This window comes from Electrona antarctica, assembly GCF_951216825.1.
Source record: "Electrona antarctica genome assembly, contig: scaffold_25, whole genome shotgun sequence".
Lineage (NCBI taxonomy): Eukaryota > Metazoa > Chordata > Actinopteri > Myctophiformes > Myctophidae > Electrona > Electrona antarctica.
In genome coordinates this window covers 8,986,411-9,006,801 of record NW_027637034.1, presented here as the reverse complement: position 1 = coordinate 9,006,801, position 20,391 = coordinate 8,986,411, and the positions used below count along the sequence as shown (strand labels likewise).

General features: G+C 41.1%; 1 pseudogene across 1 annotated transcript; it reads left to right on the top strand.

Moving 5' to 3' along the window:
- Positions 1-952: 952 nt before the first annotated feature.
- Positions 953-17,512, top strand: LOC306919245 (cysteine/serine-rich nuclear protein 3-like; annotated as a pseudogene). The gene is made up of 4 exons: positions 953-2,126; positions 2,226-2,390; positions 16,689-16,752; positions 17,443-17,512. The product of its transcript is annotated as a cysteine/serine-rich nuclear protein 3-like (transcript).
- The last annotated feature ends 2,879 nt before the right edge of the window (positions 17,513-20,391 follow it).

Genomic DNA, 20,391 nt, shown 5'->3' with positions numbered 1-20,391 from the left:
GACCATTGAATGGTTTTTCTCCAGATTAACTGGAAAACCAGTTCTTAAAGGGGCATTCCACTCATTTTCAACATTTTACTATGTCATTATATACCTTAGAGCTGCATTAAACATGCCAAAATATTAGACAAGTTGTTTTGATTTTGTACCAAAACTCCCCAGCCACATAGACAAAGCCAACAATCAATGGAAATCAGACTTTGAATAGGGGACACATTAGCACATTCCAAACCAGCCTGGGACAAGAAGCATAGAGGTGTCACTGACACCAAATGGGCCATTAGACACCGGGCTCAGGAAACAAAAGAGAAACACATGCAAATTTGTCTTTGTTGAAATGGAGCCATGGGGTGAATTAAACCCAATAAGGCTAAATAAACCAAAAGTCCTACAACAATAAGGTAAACTTAAACTCTTAAACTTAAACTGGAGATAATCTAAGAGTGATTGGATTAGGCTTCCTTCAAGTACATGGCGAATGCACTCATTCCTTGCAATGTACTTACATACACTTACATATGTTGCGACCTTCGGTCGCAACATATGTAGGTACATTGCACTGAAGTCCCCAGGTCCCCCCAGTCGAGCTTGTACCTGTAACTTGGGGGAAGTCTATTATAATTATTACTGATTCTCCAGTAAAGACATGTTGCCTCTACAAAAACCACACTACAAATGAAAGAAACCAGAACAAGAGAACACACATCCATTGATTCTGATTGGACGGAATGAAACAATGGCCAAGTAAACCACACCCATCAACAAAGCTAATTGGCCGAATGACTATGAGTCACGCCCACCATTAGGAACACATAAAACCAGGGCTCCAGCACAACTAATCATTCTCCTAACAGAATCTTGCCTGAGGAAGGACCAACCAGTCCGAAACGTCTACTTTTCCAGCTCTCCTTTATATTTGATTCCGTCGTGAGTGAAGCGCCACCGTCGAGTCATGAGAGGTATTCTGAAAAGAAAGTTTGAGGAGGTCGACGATGAAGATCCATTCTACTCCTCACCTCCATCATCGTCCCTGCCTTCTCCTGCCTCCACGGAATGGGATTCTGATGGGGAGAGCAGCTCCTCAGAAAGCCAGGACTTTACAACTAATGGTTCTGCTTCACCTGCTGCCAGTCAACCCATCCAGTCTATTCTGAAGAGGCCAAAGCTGGAAGGGAGGCAGAGCAACGTGCGCTTTGATCTGGTGACGGTGTTCTACTTCCCACAATGCCAGGGTTTCACTAGCGTACCCTTTCGCGGGGGTGCCAGTCTGGGCATGTTGCACAGGCACAGCACTCTCCGCAGGTACACAATGGCAGAGCACGCCCTGGAACAACGGAGTTGGCGCAGAGAGAGACTACGAGAGAGACGGAGAGAGGAGAAGCTTGAGGCTTTGAGACACCAGTTGATGGCCAATGGTACCATTGACCAGAGAGAATCTGAGCGACTGACTGCAGACCAGGTCCCAGACGGAGACACTGACGTCCACATCACCGACGCCGAGCTGGAGAATGGGAACAGCTTCCTGCAGCCGTACTCCTACAAGCACAGACAGGCACTCCTGCGAGCAGCAGGTGTGAAGCACATTGACAAAGAGGAGAAGAGACAGCTGCATTCCCTGCGTGTCTTCAGGGAGGACTCTGGATGCAATTGCCAGGGTTTCTGTGAGCCAAAGACTTGTGAATGCAGTCTGGCAGGAATCAAGTGCCAGATGGACGCATGCCTCCCATGCTGCACTAAAGACGGCTGCGCAAACATTCAGGGACGCGTAGAGTTCAACTCCAGACGCGCGCAGACCCACTACATCGACACCGTCATGAGGCTAGAACTAGAGAGGCTACTACAAGATGATACGCCTGACCAACTGGACCACCAGAGCGCGGCTCCAGAAGATCTCCAGTTGGATGTGGACCAGTGACCCCCAGCAGGGGATGCCCCGGAAAAAAGCTGTCCCTTCGGGTTTTCCGCCGAGGACGAAGGGCTTCCTCTCACCATGCCCCCCACCCCTTCCTACCATTTCAGTCCAGAGCGCTCCGTGGTGGAGGAGAACAGCTGTAGCAGCGACATGACCGACTCCTCGTGCTCCCCTTCCCAAAGCGAAGACTCGGATGACGTCGGGGGAAGCCCGGGTCTGGTTGACATGGACGATGGAGCTGCAGGGCTGGCCCACGCCCTCAGCCTCTGTGACAATGACAATGACAATGACACATATAGGGCCTTGTTTGCAGACTGTCTCGATGAAAATGCCAATCAAGCCACCGATTTCCTTAGTGACAGCTCGTTTGACGATTTCCCCAACACTCCCTCCCCCTCCATAGACTACTCATCGGGCAGTTACATGGACCTTTCCTCGGACTCTGACTTGTTCTTTAACACAGACGACTACACCTCGGGTCCACTGCACAAGCTATAGCATGCATCAGATGAACTAATTCCAGGCATTTATTGATGTGTTAAATAGCCATCATAGATCCATAACGATAAAATATGTGACACACACGGAAAGTATTGACTTTCTTGATGTCACAATCTTCAAGGGCCCAAACTTCAACACAAACGGGAAATTAGACTTAAAAGTATTCTTTAAGGAAACAGACACTCACGCCTTACTACACAAAACGTCATTCCACCCACCACATTCGTACACAGGGATAGTCAAATCACAACTGCTGCGATTCCATAGGATTTGCACGCAAGGAAGTGATTTCAAAATAGCCTGTAAAACGCTATTTAATGCTCTCAGACTACGAGGTTACACCAGGACATTCCTACGGAAAGCTCACAATACCTTCTTAGAGGTAAGAGTACGGGATCAAGGCCCCAAAATAGCCCCAGTAACCAGTTATTCAACACAGAGCAGACTAGCCAACAACAGATTAAAAAGGAATTTTGAGAACCGAACAGATGATCTTCTAAAGGAATATAAAATTATATCAGCCTTCAGAAAAAACAAAAATCTTAAAGACTATCTGGTACACAGCAAGCTAAAAGGAATCAACACACCAGTAAGCCAGAGACCAGAATACTTCAAACCCAAACAAATAGTTAAAAATAGAACTACAAAACGACACTCCATAATGTCCTTCCCCACTAGCTCTGATCCAGAGTGGGACAGAGTCGAGCAGGACGCAATGAACTGCTTGTTTAGCTCGGATCCAGAGGGGGGCAGAGACAAGCTGGACGGCATGTTCAACTCTGTTGATGTCCCGTCCCCAACACCACTGGTCATGGTGACCTCCAGCTCCTCCCAACACTCGGACGGTCCAGAGAGTTACATGGTGTCTGAGATGGACCTGCTGGACAGAGGCCAGTACCTGGTCCAGAGCTTCATGGGGGAAGGAAGCTTTGGGACGGTGGCCAAAGCCATCAGCACGTTCACCGGTGACACAGTGGCCATCAAGATATTGAAGAATCGCCACAATCACGATGAATTGGCAGCACATGAGGTAAGCAATAGCATTGTTCTTGAAGATTTTAATATTTGGCTCTGATTTATCATTAAGTTATCTAATCTAAATCTTTCTTGTATTCCTAGATGGCTGTGTTGCAAATGATGAAAGTCCTGGACCCTGACACGTGTGGAACAGTGAGATTTTACGACAGCTTTGTGCATAAAGGATTGAGATGCATGGTGTTTGAGTCTCTGGATGTTAATCTCCTGGATTTCTTGAACGAGAGACATGTCCCTATGTCCATGATGGAGACGAGATGCATCATACAGCAGGTATGGCTTTGACAATTACATTTTAAAGTAATGGAAAAAATATTGATACAAAGATACTGAGTTGAATTTCTGAATTTCTGATCATGCTCTTTATTCTTGTCTTGCAGCTTGCCATTGCACTCCAGGCCCTGAAGGGAATCGGTCTGATCCACACAGACATCAAACTAGACAACATCATGCTGGTGAACCAACGACAACAACCCCTCAAAGTCAAACTCATTGACTTTGGTCTGGCCGTTCCTGTCTCTGAGACCAAGCAACGGAGGATCAGACCTCCTCTTCAGTATAGGTGAGCCTTATTATCTGCTTCACTGAAAGCTCAATGCAAACAAATATTAAAATGGAAAGTGTAACGAGTGCAATTGAGAACTTGAAGAAACTTGAAAGTTGCTAACATTATCCTTTTCTTTTACAACCCACAGATCACCAGAACTCTTCCTGGGCCTCCCGATCACAGAGGCACTTGACATGTGGTCACTGGGCTGTATGGTGGTTAATGGGATGCTGTTCCGTGATCTCTTTGGCGGGAAGACTGAATATGATGTGGTGAGTATTGTGCTGATGCACTGTACATTACTACATGCATCCTGACTGTACTCTTTATTCCATAGTTATAGCCTAACACTGTTAATGAAATATTCTCAATATGTGAAATATCCTGTGTTTTTTCTACAGGTTCAATCCATCCTCTTGACACTTGGTATGCCAGAGCAATCCCTCTTGGATGCTGGACAAACAACCTGCAGCTATTTCATTCAGGAAGACGATACATGGAGATTTAAGGTATGACTGCAACTAATATTGGAGTAACAACTTCATCTCTGAAATGTTCAAGAATAGGTTGTCTTTGCACGTCATTCAATCAGATCACTAAAAATGTTTTGTTTTGTGTTTTCCAGGAACCAGAGGAGTATTACACAGTGCAGGAGTTAAAGGCAGAACTGCTAATAGAGGATGTTATGTATACACTTACATGTGTGATTTGCTCACTGGAAGAAGTGTTCTCCTCCCTGCGTTGCGATGCTGATGAAACATCTTGTGACGTCTTCATGGACCTGTTGAAACGAATGCTTCATCTGGATCCAGAGGGGAGGATAACACCTGACCAGGTGTTGGACCATCCCTTCATCACCATGCCTCACCTATGACCGTCTCAAGGTTTTTGTGCGGTCAACCATTGCAAATGTAATGCACTCCCAGTTATTGGTATTGGATTTTGTGTACAGTACATGTTTGACAATGACAACGCCACAATATGGTGATGTCGGCCAACACTGATCCAGACAGGACACTATGCTACCTAAGACACTTCAGTCAACTGAAACTGAGATCATGTGTGACCCATGGGGTGTACCATTTGTGATCACAGTACTCTTAGTAGTTATACTGTAAGAACACATGCACTATCACTGACTGTTACTATATGACTATACACTGGGCGAAAAGAGCAAGAATCCCTAAATTCCGGTTTTAGGATTCTTCTAGAATACGGACATTTCTGATGCATATCCTGAGTTTTGTTGATATGCGGCATTTTATGTAAAATATGAACTCAATATACACCCTGAAGACAATATATTGTACTAGGATATGAGCGTAATTTTATTTTTGTCATGTATGTGTTCCGAAAATGACCTGAGGGCGAAAATAGCAAGAATCCCTAATTTCCGGTTTTAGGATTCTTCTAGAATACGGACATTTCTTATGCATATCCTGAGTTTGTTGATATGCGGCATATTATGTAAAATATGAACTCAATATACACCCTGAAGACAATATATTGTACTAGGATATGAGCGTAATTTTATTTTGGTCATGTATGTGTTCCGAAAATGACCTGAGGGCGAAAATAGCAAGAATCCCTAATTTCCGGTTTTAGGATTCTTCTAGAATACGGACATTTCTTATGCATATCCTGAGTTTGTTGATATGCGGCATATTATGTAAAATATGAACTCAATATACACCCTGAAGACAATATATTGTACTAGGATATGAGCGTAATTTTATTTTGGTCATGTATGTGTTCCGAAAATGACCTGAGGGCGAAAATAGCAAGAATCCCTAATTTCCGGTTTTAGGATTCTTCTAGAATACGGACATTTCTTATGCATATCCTGAGTTTGTTGATATGCGGCATATTATGTAAAATATGAACTCAATATACACCCTGAAGACAATATATTGTACTAGGATATGAGCGTAATTTTATTTTTGTCATGTATGTGTTCCGAAAATGACCTGAGGGCGAAAATAGCAAGAATCCCTAATTTCCGGTTTTAGGATTCTTCTAGAATACGGACATTTCTTATGCATATCCTGAGTTTGTTGATATGCGGCATATTATGTAAAATATGAACTCAATATACACCCTGAAGACAATATATTGTACTAGGATATGAGCGTAATTTTATTTTTGTCATGTATGTGTTCCGAAAATGACCTGAGGGCGAAAATAGCAAGAATCCCTAATTTCCGGTTTTAGGATTCTTCTAGAATACGGACATTTCTTATGCATATCCTGAGTTTGTTGATATGCGGCATATTATGTAAAATATGAACTCAATATACACCCTGAAGACAATATATTGTACTAGGATATGAGCGTAATTTTATTTTGGTCATGTATGTGTTCCGAAAATGACCTGAGGGCGAAAATAGGAAGAATCCCTAATTTCCGGTTTTAGGATTCTTCTAGAATACGGACATTTCTTATGCATATCCTGAGTTTGTTGATATGCGGCATATTATGTAAAATATGAACTCAATATACACCCTGAAGACAATATATTGTACTAGGATATGAGCGTAATTTTATTTTTGTCATGTATGTGTTCCGAAAATGACCTGAGGGCGAAAATAGCAAGAATCCCTAATTTCCGGTTTTAGGATTCTTCTAGAATACGGACATTTCTTATGCATATCCTGAGTTTGTTGATATGCGGCATATTATGTAAAATATGAACTCAATATACACCCTGAAGACAATATATTGTACTAGGATATGAGCGTAATTTTATTTTTGTCATGTATGTGTTCCGAAAATGACCTGAGGGCGAAAATAGCAAGAATCCCTAATTTCCGGTTTTAGGATTCTTCTAGAATACGGACATTTCTTATGCATATCCTGAGTTTGTTGATATGCGGCATATTATGTAAAATATGAACTCAATATACACCCTGAAGACAATATATTGTACTAGGATATGAGCGTAATTTTATTTTGGTCATGTATGTGTTCCGAAAATGACCTGAGGGCGAAAATAGGAAGAATCCCTAATTTCCGGTTTTAGGATTCTTCTAGAATACGGACATTTCTTATGCATATCCTGAGTTTGTTGATATGCGGCATATTATGTAAAATATGAACTCAATATACACCCTGAAGACAATATATTGTACTAGGATATGAGCGTAATTTTATTTTTGTCATGTATGTGTTCCGAAAATGACCTGAGGGCGAAAATAGCAAGGATCCCTAATTTCCGGTTTTAGGATTCTTCTAGAATACGGACATTTCTTATGCATATCCTGAGTTTGTTGATATGCGGCATATTATGTAAAATATGAACTCAATATACACCCTGAAGACAATATATTGTACTAGGATATGAGCGTAATTTTATTTTGGTCATGTATGTGTTCCGAAAATGACCTGAGGGCGAAAATAGCAAGAATCCCTAATTTCCGGTTTTAGGATTCTTCTAGAATACGGACATTTCTTATGCATATCCTGAGTTTGTTGATATGCGGCATATTATGTAAAATATGAACTCAATATACACCCTGAAGACAATATATTGTACTAGGATATGAGCGTAATTTTATTTTTGTCATGTATGTGTTCCGAAAATGACCTGAGGGCGAAAATAGCAAGAATCCCTAATTTCCGGTTTTAGGATTCTTCTAGAATACGGACATTTCTTATGCATATCCTGAGTTTGTTGATATGCGGCATATTATGTAAAATATGAACTCAATATACACCCTGAAGACAATATATTGTACTAGGATATGAGCGTAATTTTATTTTTGTCATGTATGTGTTCCGAAAATGACCTGAGGGCGAAAATAGCAAGAATCCCTAATTTCCGGTTTTAGGATTCTTCTAGAATACGGACATTTCTTATGCATATCCTGAGTTTGTTGATATGCGGCATATTATGTAAAATATGAACTCAATATACACCCTGAAGACAATATATTGTACTAGGATATGAGCGTAATTTTATTTTGGTCATGTATGTGTTCCGAAAATGACCTGAGGGCGAAAATAGGAAGAATCCCTAATTTCCGGTTTTAGGATTCTTCTAGAATACGGACATTTCTTATGCATATCCTGAGTTTGTTGATATGCGGCATATTATGTAAAATATGAACTCAATATACACCCTGAAGACAATATATTGTACTAGGATATGAGCGTAATTTTATTTTTGTCATGTATGTGTTCCGAAAATGACCTGAGGGCGAAAATAGCAAGAATCCCTAATTTCCGGTTTTAGGATTCTTCTAGAATACGGACATTTCTTATGCATATCCTGAGTTTGTTGATATGCGGCATATTATGTAAAATATGAACTCAATATACACCCTGAAGACAATATATTGTACTAGGATATGAGCGTAATTTTATTTTTGTCATGTATGTGTTCCGAAAATGACCTGAGGGCGAAAATAGCAAGGATCCCTAATTTCCGGTTTTAGGATTCTTCTAGAATACGGACATTTCTTATGCATATCCTGAGTTTGTTGATATGCGGCATATTATGTAAAATATGAACTCAATATACACCCTGAAGACAATATATTGTACTAGGATATGAGCGTAATTTTATTTTGGTCATGTATGTGTTCCGAAAATGACCTGAGGGCGAAAATAGGAAGAATCCCTAATTTCCGGTTTTAGGATTCTTCTAGAATACGGACATTTCTTATGCATATCCTGAGTTTGTTGATATGCGGCATATTATGTAAAATATGAACTCAATATACACCCTGAAGACAATATATTGTACTAGGATATGAGCGTAATTTTATTTTTGACATGTATGTGTTCCGAAAATGACCTGAGGGCGAAAATAGCAAGAATCCCTAATTTCCGGGTTTAGGATTCTTCTAGAATACGGACATTTCTTATGCATATCCTGAGTTTGTTCATATGCACCATATGGCCATTGGGCCTGTTTTGAGTGAGATATTTTACTGATATTGGTACTTGGTAGTTCATGAACATTGACAGAATCTGGTGATTTCTACTGGGCGAAAATGCCCAGAATCCCAAAATATCTCATTGGATAAGTCACTGGATTTTCTGTAGAATACAGAGCTGATATCCTGAGTTCTTTGATATGCCAAATGTTATCAAATACAAACCCAATATACATCACAAGGACATACATCTCTGCTGTCAGGAAGAAACCACTGTTATTTTTTTCAGAAAATGAAGAAAACATTTCTTTTTTAAACAAAGCAATACTGCCTCAAAGTTGGAATTTATATATTGTCACTTACTTGCATGAGAGGTGGTAGAGTTAGCTGTTTTAACAGACAGTTTGAGTGTCCAATTGAGTTAAGAGGTTTAGTTCAAAGCACCTTTTACGATTTCATTGTGTGTTAATAGCATTGATTTATGCCATCATCTAAAACCTCCAAAATAGAGTTGGGTGGTAACAGTAACAATACTATAAGGATACCAGCAGCTACATCTTATTTTTGTCACGTGTTCCAAATAACACATTTCCACGATTTTTCAAAAACAAAAGGGGGGTGGCACTCTATTGTGTAAAGGTTGTTGGGGGGCCATTCTGCCCAACAATTACATAGGTTAAACCAGGGGTTAAACTATGGTGCGTGCACCCCTTGTGGTTCCCAAAGTGGGGTCTGGGGACCCCCAGGGGTCCTTGAGGGAGTTCCAGGGGGTCCCCAGCTAAATGATAGTTTGGAACCAAATGGACCCTTATTGGTCTATAACTCTGAGTGTACAAATGGAACCATGTGTACACTCTCAATTAACATTGATTTTACAATATAAATTGGGGTCCCAGAGATGGAAATGCCATTAAATGGGGGGTCTGTTAGAGCCGTACATATCTTCTCTTATGGGAGTTCCTGACATATCTTTTCAAATGGGAGTCCGCGGGGCGCGGGCTAATAAATGTCAATTTGGGGGTCCTTGACATGAAAACATTTGGGAACCACTGCTCTATGGGGTGCGTGACATGAAAAGGGTAATGGTGGATTTATGGTGATATTTAACACAAACAGCCAAATCTGCAACACTGTTGTAAGGAGATGTATAGAGCAGCTGCAGGAGTATACAGCAGCTGGCATGTCTTTCAGTGCAGTGACATTCTGTGATTATTTTCCATAATCATAGTAAAAAATGTATACTTTTCATCCAAATGAGAGACTGAGCGTTGGAGGTTCGTCAGCTCAGCTAGGTCAGGAGGTAACAGGGGGTGCACGGACAAAAACGTTTGTGTACCGTTAAACATATCTTGCTGAAGGTAGTGTTACCAACACATTAACAGATTCCTGTCTTGCTGTAGAAAATGCTACTTTGAAAGTACAGCATGCACACTGGCTACTGCACGTGCCACGTAGGGTAAAACGGACAAAAGGAGTGTTCGTCGGAGAGAGACGAGAGAGAGTGCTAATAATAATTTAATGTAGGCCTAAAGTTTGTAAAATAAACGGTAAAACTCCCAAGGCTCCACGTGCGTCTGTGTTTACTGTTTGTGTCTGTGTGTGCAGTGCACTTGCACGACGCCGCGCGCGGCCCCTGGTAAAGTAACGCCCACCGGAAACAGTTGATTTACAAACTCTCAACCTATTTCATTGCGACGCTTTGTGAGCTTGTAGATCGGCAGATTTCCCTGTCCCCCACACAGTTGTAGTTATATTTACACTTTTATCTCAAAATGATTTTTCTATTCTACTGTTAGCTTGTATCCTATCCCCCCACCCCCCTACACACACACACACACCCACACACACACACACACACACACCCACACATCCATATGCCTACATTCAGTTTTCTTGCATTTTGCTTATCTTAGGAGGTGATAACTTTGATTCAGACAGACAGACAGACAGACAGACAGACAGACAGACAGCGAGACTGGCTGTATGTCTGTCTGTCTGTCTGTCTGTCTCGCTGGCTGCCACGATATTTTCAAACCCCTCTGGGCAGGTGGGAGACTGGCATGTTATATTATGATGGTGCCATTTACCAAAACACAAACAGGCACCATGCACATTTTGTAGGTGCCTGTGAATTATTTTGTAGTCCACTTCCAACTCTGTGTGGTCGATCATACTAACTACAGACAAATGAGCTGCAATGTTTTGGGAAGAATGTCCTGGAAGACCTCCCGCTTTGCCCTCCACAAACGGCGAGGGAACTGTGCAGTTCACGTCATTTGACCAGTACAGTCCTCCTAATACCCTTTCACTTGCCATTCTTTATTATTTTTAATAGAAACCCGTAAATGCTGCACCAGCTGACCTTTCTGAAATTTGTCTATATAGCAACTCTAGTCAGCTTTTGGTCATCATTTCTCACCAGCTTTGTTTAAACAGTAATTGACTGAATGGTTATACATATGGAGATATTATTAACTGAAGTCACACACACACACACACACACACACACACACACACACACACACACACACACACACACACACACACACACACACACACACACACACACACACACACAGACAGAAACATTGTACAGTGCGAAAGGGACAACATATAACCTATTTGTTTGATAATTACATTATGTATTGTGCCTGACTTGAATGAGCAATATATAATCGGGGACTCATGGGAGCCCATAACGCTCAGAGGCCTGAGGATTTAAACATCAAGGTTTCCCGAGTCCACCTCAGCCCCCCATACATGCAGGCTTCTTCACCAACTGTATAAGCTCTTCAACAGTTTGAAGGGGTTTACGGCACACAGGCATGACTTTAGTGACCTGTCAACCGGCCGGATACAGAATGTGTAGGGGTCTTAGTCATCCATGAGCATGCAGAGGACATATTTTAAAATATCTCCTTCTGACTGACTTCAATGAGCCATCAGGGACTGGGAACCAATAATGCTCTGAGCCCTGCTTGCCTAATCTGTACAGTAGGCTATGCGCATACAATTCGGCTGGCCGAGACGAACGAGAAAACATATAGGTCTCCTCCCAAACGGACACTCCTAAAGGTCAACAGTCACCCAAGACTTTGAAGCGACCTCTAGGGCATTATAAATCATTTAAATATTTTTAAAAAATCCTTTTTTTTCAGGCAGGACACATTTTTCATATTTGAAGGATGCCAAATCCGATGAAATGGGTCTCGTGTCTCTCCGACACTTCTAAGCGTCCACGATCCAGGAATAGACACGACATTCGGACTAAGCCGATTCAACATTTGCGGCCTTCTGTCCTTAAAATCAATAGTAAATTCCCAAAAAATCGTAGAGACAAACGGAAAACAGATCGTCGATCAGCTGGCCGAGACGAACGAGAAAACATAGGTCTCCTCCTAAACGGACACTCCTAAAGGTCAACAGTCACCCAAGAGGCTTTGAAGCGACCTTTTTGGCATTATAAATCATTTAAATATTTTTAAAAAATCCTTTTTTTTCAGGCAGGACACATTTTTCATATTTGAAGGATGCCAAATCCGATGAAATGGGTCTCGTGTCTCTCCGACACTTCTAAGCGTCCACGATCCAGGAATAGACACGACATTCGGACTAAGCCGATTCAACATTTGCGGCCTTCTGTCCTTAAAATCAATAGTAAATTCCCAAAAAATCGTAGAGACAAATGGAAAACAGATCGTCGATCAGCTGGCCGAGACGAACGAGAAAACATAGGTCTCCTCCTAAACGGACACTCCTAAAGGTCAACAGTCACCCAAGAGGCTTTGAAGCGACCTTTTTGGCATTATAAATCATTTAAATATTTTAAAAAAATCCTTTTTTTTCAGGCAGGACACATTTTTCATATTTGAAGGATGCCAAATCCGATGAAATGGGTCTCGTGTCTCTCCGACACTTCTAAGCGTCCACGATCCAGGAATAGACACGACATTCGGACTAAGCCGATTCAACATTTGCGGCCTTCTGTCCTTAAAATCAATAGTAAATTCCCCAAAAATCGTAGAGACAAACGGAAAACAGATCCTCGATCGGCTGGCCGAGACGAACGAGAAAACATAAGTCTCCTCCCAAACGGACACTCCTAAAGGTCAACAGTCACCCAAGACTTTGAAGCGACCTTTGGGCATTATAAATCATTTTAATATTTAAACAAAATCCTTTTTTTTCAGGCAGGACACATTTTTCATATTTGAAGGATGCCAAATCCGATGAAATGGGTCTCGTGTCTCTCCGACAATCTGTGTTCCAGGACATTCTTCCCAAAACATTGCAGCTCATTTGTCTGTAGTTAGATCGACGTATGATCGACCACACAGAGTTGGAAGTGGACTACAAAATAATTCACAGGCACCTGCAAAATGTGCATGGTGCCTGTCTGTGTTTTGGTAAATGGCACCATCATAATATAACATGCCAGTCTCCCACCTGCCCAGAGGGGTTTGAAAATATCTATCTATCTATCTATCTATCTATCTATCTATCTATCTATCAGCGAGACAGACAGTGAGATAGACAGACAGACATACAGCCTGTCTGTCTGTCTGTCTGTCTGAATCAAAGTTATCACCTCCTAAGATAAGCAAAATGCAAGAAAACTGAATGTAGGCATATGTATGTATGTGTGTGTGTGTGTGTGTGTGTGTGTGTGTGTGTGTGTGTGTGTGTGTGTGTGTGTGTGTGTGTGTGTGTGTGTGTGTGTGTGTGTGTGTGTGTGTGTGGTAGGGGGGTGGGGGGATAGGATACAGCTAACAGTAGAATAGAAAAATCATTTTGAGATAAAAGTGTAAATATAACTACAACTGTGTCAATGGTTATTGAGTGGGGGACAGGGAAAGACCCCCACCGCCACAGCTATCCAGGCAGAGAAGTTACATGTCCTACATGACCTCTCTCATGCTCAGATTTCCCATGGAAACTTTGAGCTTGATAATACTGATATAAGATATGTACGGCTCTAGCAGTGATTTCAACCTTTTTCAAGGACCCCCAGTTTGACATGCATATGCCACGTCAGACTTTCAGGTCCGTCATTGCCATTCCCAGTTCCTGCTTACTGATGTGAGGGTATAAATTCCAGGATGGTATCTTGCAACCTTACGGAGGGGGAAAGACCTTCTTTAATACTTGGTTGTCTATGCTAAATCTTTCCAATGTGTGTAGTAGCGGCACCCACACACATTAACAGCTATTTGAAAAGATTATGGATTTTACAATCACATACACACACACACACAGACACACGTGCACACCATGCTTGGCTCCAGGATTAAATGACTGAGGCCGGCAAATAAAAATGTCAATTGTCAAATGTCAATCAAATTTTTAAATTTAAACTATGAGGGTGCAGAATTTGCAACTACCCTCTGGCACCCTTGTGGTGCCAGACGCAGTTATTGGTTTCATAACTTTCATTTTTCATTTTACGTAGATCTATAAGGGTCCATTTGGTTTAACCAACTCTCCATCATTTAGCTGGGGCCCACCTGGAACCCCTATAAGGACCACTGGTGGTCCTCGAACAACTGGAACTCCCCAGAACCACTGCTGAGTGTAACCCACCTGATATTAACCATATAATTTAATATCAAACACAAAAAAACTGCTTGAAATAAGTTTTTTTTTAAAAACTGCATCATACAGTCAATACAGACAACATACATTAATTGACAGGTTGTAAGAAAATAATCAGTTTAAGGCCCAAACAATCTGTATTATTATATTATATTGTGAATGAAAGTGAAATAAATCAGGCATTCATCATTGTAGTTGCTGAAGAAACGTGACATAAGGAGTGTTAATGGAAAGCACTTAAAAGATCAACTACACATCCCACAATGCATTGCAGCTCTTCAGTTCACCCATAGTGCACCTCTTTTTTGAAAAGACGAAATCTGATTGGCTGTGACGTTTAGGCAGTGACGTGGCAGGCAGCCATTGGCTCATGAAAGAGTACACGCTGTCCTTTGAACAGAGAGGAGCCTGCCGGAGCCTGCCTAAATTCAGCAGCTGACAGACACACACAGAAGCTGTAGCATGGAATGGAGATTACAGGTAATGTAATGCTAAGCTTTTATTTATTGGTTTGCAGCTACATTTGCACTTCATACTGTAGTGTTTTCAGCCTTTGTCAATGTTTGCCTTTGTCAATGTTTTCATGTCAAACCAAAAGTAGGCTATTTGGCTGCAGACTGCAGAGCCACGTTTGAAAAGACTTAAAACATGTTGCTTAATTAAAGGTAGTGTAGAGGATTTTCTTTGGTTGAAATAAGTGTCAAATAGCTCTATATTGTGATAATCATTGGTATAGTCAGTGTTTGTTCAGTAACAGTTTAAGTAGCTCTATATTGTGACAGTAATCATTGCTATAGTGTTTGTTCAGCAACAAGAATAAAATTGGTCCCATGGCTGGAGTTTGATATTCTCCGAACATGAAATCTATTACAAGAGTATATTTCAAGAATTCGGAGAGTATCCATGATATGGAGGATATCACCACATTTGAATCATATCTGGTCATATTCGGGCAAAGGATTCTTTGGTTTTTCGCTCAGTGGCTGTATATTAGCACTAATTAGCACTGCAGTTGTGCACATGATTATGTAACTGAGCACTATGAGAGCATCATTTCTGGCAATTTCATTATTGCTTTCAATTAAAAAGAGGAATGTACAGTTTTGTTAGTGCAGTGGTTCTCTACCGGTCGGTCTGATTTTTTTTCGGGGGTCCCCAGATGACAGTAATACTGTAGTGACAATTTAAGGAAAGACTACATCAAAAGTAATCAAGAAACCATCATATAAACTGGTCAAACATGGGCCAAATAAAAGATAGCTCATCTACAAGCTCAATGCATGGAATTGTGAGCTTGTAGATCCGATAGTCACTTACTGTCTCCAGCACATTTTGTTTTAGCCTGTCTTTGAGGTACTACTGTATATAGCTGATGTCCTATAGCCTGGTGCGTGTTAACATGTGCTTAGATAATGTAGAATTTGTTTTCGTGCATGAAATATTTTTGATAAAAAGTTCAGGAATTCACAGAGAAAAGCGGTTGGAAGGATCTCTGTGTCACTGCACACTTTGACAGTTGCTGCCAAGCCAATGCCATGAGTTCTAAATGTACAGATGAGTTACATACAAGGACAGTACAGTAATTTAGAGTTACTTTAGATACATACTGATAATAGGTCTAGTGGCGGTTTTGTATAGGGTTCTTTCTTGTGTGCTTCTGGAAGACCATATTGACATTTCAAAACCTATTTACATCACTGATGGTCGATAGGGAAGTGTAAAATAATCAAATTAACCTTTATATAGAGCACAGTTGCACTGGATTTCATAAATTTTACTCACCGCTGAGTATAACGTGAAGTTTAGGTGGAGTACAAAGCAGCAACACTGCCAACACAGCATGCTGCAACCAAACACTGAATGCTGCCTTCAGTGACTGACAGTCAGTGAAGGGAGTGGCAGTTCAGGAAGTGACATCATATTCTTTATACTGATCTGACTGACTGATCATTGACATGTTTGGTTACCATTTTTAACTGGGTTACCCCTCCGATTGCAAATGTTATAGTAGTTAGTTAGTTTCTAATAGTATTTCATATTTTATCACCTTGTTTATTAGTGATTGCTTGAAAGTTTCCAGAGTGTCAACCAGTTGCTGATGATATTGTGACATCAAATGATGCAACATGAAAGCATAGGATTGGCACAAATCTTTTATGTTGATGGTGATGAGCAGTTTTAAAATCTTAATGATGCTTGTTTTATTATTTTGTTTCTTATTCAGAGTCCTGTTTTCTGCAAAACGTCTACCCATCAGCGCTGGCATCAACCCTGGAGTTTCTGGAGAGGTGTGTATTTTTGTGTTTGCTTTAGCCTGCACTAAAAGAAAGTAGCACTGCCTAATTTAAATCTTTTCCATTAGAAGTTGCCTTAAATGAACATCTTCAATTAAAAATATATTTTTCTTTGTTTTATAATATATATATATATATATATATCTATATATAATACTGTTTTTATTCTATTTCCGCAGGTGTCTGTTCTCCATCAACCCAGAGAAGGAGAGCACATCTTATCTATAGTTGTGAATCCTAGGTCTACCTTGATTCACTCTCACCATGATTAGTGAGATTGTTGATTATGGTAAGATTCATAGTTGCGCACGTGCGTGCGTGGACACACACACACACACACACACACACACACACACACACACACACACACACACACACACACACACAGTACTTAGATATACACACATTAATAATTTGAATTCTATTTTATCAGGTCAACCCAGATGGTGGAGAAGACGACCAAAGACCAGGAACCTTTGAGTAACATGATCTTCGAATATGGCCTTTTAAAACAAGTAAGCTTAAACATTCAGTACGCATTTCATAGACACAAACACACACATACACCACCCTCCAGTTTTTATTATTTTTGAATTGCTTTAATATAATCTACATTAGTTTATTTTCTTTACATAGCTGTATTATAATCTAAAGATTTTCTTCATTGTCCTTGTGTGTCTGCAGATGCATGTTCTTGATCAACCCAGAGAAAGGCACTAAAGTGGAAAGCAAAACAAATCACGACTTAGTGTGAATCCTAGGGTGTCTACCATGATCCAGTTTCTTTCGGACCATGACTGGGGCGTGATCTTGAATATGGTAAGAATTTTGGCCACGCACGCACGTGTTATTCAGTGCATTATTTTGGTGGCTTTCTTTCACATGTCCTCTCGGTTATGAGGGAACACGCATGCGCCTAAGACACTACACCCCGAAGAGACCCAGCTATGACCTGTGGTCCTGCACTGCTACCTATTGACCAAGGTTATTGTGATTTTGTTGGAAAATGAAACACAGAACATAAACTTGTAATAATAACAGTAATTCAATCCTAACTTATTTATTTTCCCCTCACAATTTGTAGAGCGGTAACAGCTCACCAGAAGGGTGGATGCCGTCAAGGAGTTGTCCAGCACCGTCAAGGAGAGCTTTTCAGGGGTGACAGAGAGGCTGGACAGGATGGAGGCATCCATCCTGCAAACGCCTCTTCCTGCCAGCCAAAAGATTCCCCAAGAGTTGTCTGTATGTACTTAATCTACCTATTTATCTTTATCTTCAACAGAGCCCCCCCCCAACAGTACAACTCTAGAACCCCTTGTATAAATGTATGGCTGTGACCCTACCCAGAATATTCATATTTTAACTGGGGGCCCCACCCTAGCCACAACGCCTCAAACTGGGAGGCGTTGTGAGCTTGTAGATCGCCTTTTTTCATGTTTTCTGCTTTCTTATGTAATAGACAATTTGGTATTGAAAAGGTCTTGAAAGTCATTCAATTGTGACTTATGCAAATACCCTGTATACACTTACTGTATACTGTACGTTGGTTTGTTTACTGTTGAGTGAGGAAACGATGTGTGCACATTGAGCTGATCTGGGGGATCCTCAATCATCTATGTATTACTGTTAGTATAACAGTATGTCCAATATTATCCATGTATTATGGCATTAAGCATGTACCGATATTATCTATGCCCTCTCCATGAAGCATGATTAGACACCACTGTATTAATGTCCCTACAGGCCTCTGTCCGGAACACCTACAGAGAAATGGGAAAGGAATGGTACGTCCAGCCAACTGACTTGTACGTTTTTTTCCCCTCTGAAATGCCTCTGTTTGTGAAATAACAACGCATAGTCAATGGACATTTTTATCGTGTTATGCTGAATGATATCTTAAAAGTGTGATTATCCACAGCTTCAGGAAGGATCACAATGTGAGAGTGACCAAGGCCATTGTGGAGGCGATCAAGGACTCAGAGCCACACTGGGACCTCAGCTTGATCAGGAGTAAGTCTAACATCACATTCATTTGGCGACTTAGTCCTTTTGAAGTAGCAATTTTAACAATTGAGTGACCTAGCTTACCATGTGATCCTAGTTTACTGAGGCACTTCACTGTCTCTGCATTCTATGTATGTTTACCTTGCTTACTGTAAATCGCTCTTGATAAAGTGTGCTAAATGCCTAAATTGTAGATTAGTGTTGATTTGATACGGTTAAAAATAACAGATGGCACAATGACCAAATATTGACAAATGTAATATTGGTGTTATTTTTTTGTTAAATAGGTTGGTTTTCTATTCAAATGGTAATCATGTCTGTAGTGTTTGCTAAATAATAGGGGTCTCCCTGTCTCTATAGCTAGCTCGTCAGAGTACCCCCATTTAGTTTGACAGTTTACAGTTTGTCTGCTAATTTCTATCACCATCCTTTTGAGATGCCTTAATATAATACATTTAGAGATCATAATGTGGTATTTGTGTTGTCATTTGGCATTCACTAGAAGCCTGTAACAGGGCTTTTGAAAGCCTCAAGACAACCACACGAATTGAGCTGGCCGGGACATTGGAGGATGTGAAGAGGAAGAAGGCTCTCACTAGCCGGAGGGATCGGGTGAGCTATTGACCTGCTCTTACTGACATGTGAAATGTCAGAACCTGATGTCTCCCTTTTGACTGATACCTGTCCATTTAAACTCTAGACGGGCCTGCCCCGAAGTTATTAGTGCAGCTGCGCCCGGCAACTAGAGTTCTCAACAGGCCCGAATTAAGGCCCGGCCCTCATCAAACCCTGTACACAAGAGAATGTCCCCGCTACCACCCTTAGATCTCCATATATGGAGCTGACCTGTTCTGACATTCCATATGTTGATCTGACATCATCAAACACTGTACACTCAAGACATGGGTTCCTTATAGTCCGGCAGCCACGGTTATGGGGTGGGAAATTTGGTATATAGTCTTTTTTTTTATTGGCCTAAAATATTGTCTATATACATACATTCATGAATCCACTTGCTGACCGGCTGTCACTATTGGGCATTTTTTTTATAGGGGTTTCTTGTGACCCTACCATTAACATCCTATGGCAGGCAGAAATGTCAAAAATGATCTTTATGCTTTAAGTAGCATGTGACATGTCAAACTATGGGGTTTTCATGATTCTGAATCGATTCCAAGCATTAGTTTGAGGTCAGCACATTTTGGGCACATTGGGCTAGTGGCTATGGCTGCTTTTAGCCCAATGAGTGTTTTTTGTGCAAAACTAATGCTTGGAATGGATTCAGAATAATAAACCCCCTAGTTTGACATGTCGCATGCTACTTAAAGCAAAATTAAAGTTTGACATTTTTGCCTGCCATAGGATGTTAATTTTAAACAAAAGAAGCCTGTCGGCTGCCGGACTATTAGGCTATATGGAAAGAATTCATTCCATGTTGATCTGACCCTTCCATGCCAAAGCGCCAGTGCTCGCCCAGCACTGGCCAGCAGTCTACCGTCAACGAGTGCACACATCCGCCTCTTAGGTGTCTTACTGGTTTATTTAAGCCAAGGGATATAACCGTGAGGTGGTCATTACAGAGAAATCTGCTGCAGGACATGAAGCAGAGGGGTCATACACAAAGGGGTA